This window comes from Coffea arabica, unplaced genomic scaffold (assembly GCF_036785885.1).
Source record: "Coffea arabica cultivar ET-39 unplaced genomic scaffold, Coffea Arabica ET-39 HiFi ptg000003l, whole genome shotgun sequence".
In the NCBI taxonomy this organism is placed as follows: domain Eukaryota; kingdom Viridiplantae; phylum Streptophyta; class Magnoliopsida; order Gentianales; family Rubiaceae; genus Coffea; species Coffea arabica.
Genome location: NW_027266153.1, coordinates 80,701 through 85,510, shown reverse-complemented (window position 1 = coordinate 85,510; position 4,810 = coordinate 80,701). Strand labels below are relative to the sequence as shown.

Below are 4,810 nucleotides of genomic sequence, written 5' to 3'. Positions count from 1 at the left end.
GGTTTGAATCGTTGTTTAATGGGTTTTTCTCTCAAGGTAGCATTTTATTTACTCATGTACTTTTTTGGGTTAAATCAATTCCACTTCTGTCAACTGTTTGATGAAATTCCCCAACCATTTCTTTGCTTTCTATGCACCCATTTTTTGTCGTTTACCCATATGTTACAAGACAGTTTGGCTTTCATTTCTGTGGTATTATGGTATATGGAGGTGGCAACGGTGACCGAACATGCAAGGGCATGTTGCTTTTTACGTGGTTTGTTTGGTTTATCTCATTTTACAAGCCCATCTCCCTGAAATTCATTGCAGTGTGGTGGGCTTCCTCTTTCATGCTAAATGAGCTGTTGAAAGATTTAATTTTTGCTGCTGCATTTTGTTTTCACCAATGTATTTGCTTTCCCTCTTTTATCATAACTGGGAAAGTGAACTAAAATGTTATGGATGTTTTGCAGATAAAGGATAATGCAAAGGTTAGCCAGGAGGGCCCCAAGGAGGACGTTATTGTGTGCAGTGGGTGTTATTCAAGACAATGTTTCACACTGTTTAGTTGCGAAACGATCATACAGTGCTGCATCTCTGCCAAAGCATATTGAGAAATTGAGAAAACCTGCAATTCCTAGTGATTTCTTGAAATGGAGTGGGCTTGGGTCCTATAGGACGTCGAAATTTGCTTCTGGGTTCAGTCCTCTGCAACCTAAGCCTTTGGAATCGATTATTGATATAAAGCGATCTAACAGCAAAACTCCAGAAGAACTTGCTGACATTTGGGATGATGTAATGCATTAAACTGTTCTTGTGATTCTTACCTTCCTTGAACTAAAAACTTAGACTTTTTGATTTACCATAACTGGTTATGTTTATCATATGTAGAAAGCTGTGAGAAGTTTCATCATATGTCCAAATGATGCAATCACAAGTTGACTAATGACTCTTTGTTTATGATCCACATTTTTGTTATAGTCAGTAGATTTATTGTTTTACTTGCTGTTTTATATCAGTATCACTTGGGAAGAGGTCACATTGGGGCATCAATGGACGCAAAGTTATACCATCTATTGAAGCAGAGAGCTGAAAATTGGTAATCCATGTGCATGATCTTTCCTTTGACACATGTTTGTTCCTTAATCTCGGAAAAACTTTCTTATTTTTTTTTTAGCCGATATTTCGTGATTCCACTGTGGAAAGGAAGCGGTTACACAACGATTTTTTTTCAAGGTCAGATCACTTGTACTTGCTTTTCAAGCACCACTGTTTATTTTTCGTCAACTCTTTTGAAATTCCGTCATCTATGGTGGATTATTAATGTGCCAGTCACATTCATTAGAGTGTTTCAACTAGCTACATTTCTATTCACTACATGGCTATTCTTTTGGTTCATCAATATTGTTATTAAGTTTTTGTGAATTGGGATGGTTGATGCTCCATCAACCACGTCTCCTTTCTCATCCTGCAATTCAGTAAATAATCAATGTATATCAAAAGCATGTACCTGGATAGCAATATTTCAAGCTTGCAAAACAAGATTAATGGAAGGGGATTATATAGGAAGACTGATTCATGCATGATTTGGGTTTTTAACTCCAGCCAATAGTGATTACCATCTTATACTTCAGGTTCTTTTAGGTGGTAATCTGTTGCAGGGGAATCAAAGGGTGTTGAACTTCATTCTATTACAGTTTTATACGCGCTATTTATCTTGCGTTTCTAGTTGTAATACATTGTAAAGCTTATCTTTAATGCTCTGGTTCTTTTCACAAATCAATGTTTTAAATTAGCTTTCTTTCTTGCTTCCTGACTCCCCTTGTTTAAGAACTTTTTCATAAGCAATCACAATCAGAAGAAAGGTTGGCTAGCATTCTCCAAACATATTGACGTAAGTCATATGGTGGTGGCTAGCCTTGGCAAACAATTTGCATTTTCCTTGGCTATAAAACATTTCATTAACTAAACTGGTTTTTTTTTTTTCAATCAAACTAAAATCTACACTAGCTTAGGATAAAGCAAGTTTATGCCAATTTCAAGATACATAATTCAGTTCAAATTTTCCTACTAATTCATATTTCAATTTTTTTTTCTGCTTCCTGATATTGGTAGAGTAGAATAATTGTTTTGTCACCACACCTGTTGCTCCATCCTCCCCAGTAGGAATGTCTTAGTTTGATTGGCCATGAGGTTTAAGAAATTGTTGAAGATATGTAAGAGTTTAAAGAGAAAATGAGGAATATGTGCAGTCACTGGATTAGTTAACTGATGTTTAGAGCATTGCATGGAACATGTTGGTTGTACTACCTTCCCTTCATTTAGAAAGTATTTGTTTAAGAAAGTGGACGTTATTCTTGGACGGAATGAAAGGCAAGAAAAACATTTAAAAGTGAGACAAAGAAATACTAATGGAGTTTGTACTTACTGAGATAACATACTAGATGGTCACCTATCTGCTTGTATTTTTGGAAGTTCAGGGGATGGCTTGTTATCTTTAAGCAACTTGTTCCCACAGCGTTAGCATACCCGCTGCTTCACAGCTGTTTCTGAAAGAGCAGGCTGCTTATGGATGCTATCTCTCTGACACCTTCACTTTGTCTTTAATTTTTTGCCTTGTGTTCTTCAGTTTCTTTTGTTTCGACATACCTCTTGCCAACAATGCTTTGAAGTTTGCTTTGCACAGTACATTATATAAGAAGTCTATCTATTGCATGTATGTTTTTCATATATCATTGTCATTCTCGTGCTTGATTGCCTGAAATTAGGGATATGTGTGTCCTATTAAATTTTTTGGATAATTCACAATGACCTTCAGACTGTTGCCTCTGTCTTAATACTTATGTGCATATTTGTTGGTGCTTAGGAAAAGCTTTTCAGCCCTGAGACTTCTTGAATATTTGTGTCTCTTTTAGCGGTATCTTTGAAGAGTTGTGAATAAGTTTGTCTCATTTACAAATGATGCAAAATTGATGTACTTTTCACTGGGAGTAAATATAGATGTTTTCATTAGATTAAGCTGTAATTCTCAAGCTAGAAAAAACTTAGCCTAGAAGCCCAAGCCAAGAGGTTGTGCAGTATTTGCTTGATAAGCATTCGTATTTCAACTTTCTAATTGGTGTGGTGCAGCCAACAAGCTACTCGTAATCATTACTACAAGAATTTTCTGTTTGTATCTATTATATGTTTGCAAGGCCTTGTTACATGGCTATTTTCCTTCTGTTTTGTCCTGGCCATAATTTTTATATCATCCCTGTATATCAAGTCATTTAATCAGCTAGTATTGATATGACTATTTCATCTGTTGAAATTAATTTGGAGTTTGTTTTCATTTTGCAATAGAGCACCTATATTAAGCAGGAAGTTTTTTTTTTTTTTTTAAAAGAAAAGGTCCACTCTGAGATTCCATTTTATGTATTCTGTTGTCTGATGGACAAGATTAGACCATGTTATTAAGTTTTCTCTGAGAATGGACGGTTACAAAATGGATTAGCTGATATGCTAAGAAGGTAGAAGTGAAGTCTTAATACATAAATGCAGTATTGGTAGCATATCAGGTATTTATAGGTTAAGGTAAACGTGGTAGTTTTGTATTTCTTAATTTCATGTCATGTGTTGCCAATATACCATTCGTCAGTTACTTCAGTATTTCTTCCAATGATTTTAATTTTATCCCCATCTGCTCCTCTGCTGCCAGCTTGAAAGAAAAACTAATTACATGATGATATCCTAGCTACCCTAAGACGACATTCTTATGTTTTCAGGATTCACTTATCTTTCAGTGGCTTCATTGTCTTGAAAATGCATTTCTTTGGTCATCGCTTATTTATTGAACAATTTGATGCAGTGCAAATGCCACACATGATTTTCACTGGTCTTGAGATTACAAAGCAAGAGGAACTCAGGCTGCTCCCTACTTCACTGTCTCTTATTACACTGAATTTGCAGAAAGCAAGGAATTGGTGCTTATTAGGGGTGATGTTGTGTTTACAAGCAAGCTCAGTGACTCAGAGGCCAAATGGCTCATGGAGACTGCACAATCATTTTACTTGAATGATGTCAGGTACAAGTTAGTTGAGCGTTTCAACAAAGAAACACGTGATTTTGAGTTCAAGGATGTTTTGCAAGCATTGGAGATGCCAATTTTGTAAGAGAAGTGAAGATGGAAACTTGAGCAAAAGAGCATGAGACCTGCAGCCGGATGACAAGCAACAGAATGTGAACACAAGTTTTGTATAATGTCATTATTAACTGCAGCTACAATGAGTTTTTTTTTTTTTTTTTTTTTTTGGTTAACTGAAATCCTTCTTAGACTTGGAGATTTTATCTTGGAGTCCTACTTGTTTACTAAAAATACGGAATGAAAATTACAGACAACTTATGGGAGAGATGTGTCATCGTGTCCTAACCTCCTTGCGAAAATAACTACCTGCTCGTATGTGCTTTCGCACCTCGGATGCTGTCCTTGGAGTGAGTTTGGTGAGTGTGTTATTGTAGCAGTTATGCACGTTGCTAGGTTACTTAATACTGAGGCGATTCATGGGCAAACTGCATTTACTTGCACTATAGAGGAAAATTAGATTTTATCCAAATACATGACACTCTTACTAGTAGGATTTGAATTTGAAAAATTCAACTCAAATTCTGTCCAAATATATTGGATTGGGTATGAATAATAAAAAAATAAATTTTATTCAATCCATGACTTTTTTACTAGTAGGATCTGCATTTGAAAATTCAACTCAAATTCTATCCAAATATATTGGGTTTGGGTTAGATCTGAATAAAACCTCACTCGGAAGACGAAGCCAGCAGTCTTTCTTATCATGAT

General features: G+C 35.7%; 1 pseudogene; it reads left to right on the top strand.

Moving 5' to 3' along the window:
- Window positions 1-455: 455 nt before the first annotated feature.
- Window positions 456-4,312, top strand: LOC113726111 (uncharacterized; annotated as a pseudogene).
- Window positions 4,313-4,810: the final 498 nt, after the last annotated feature.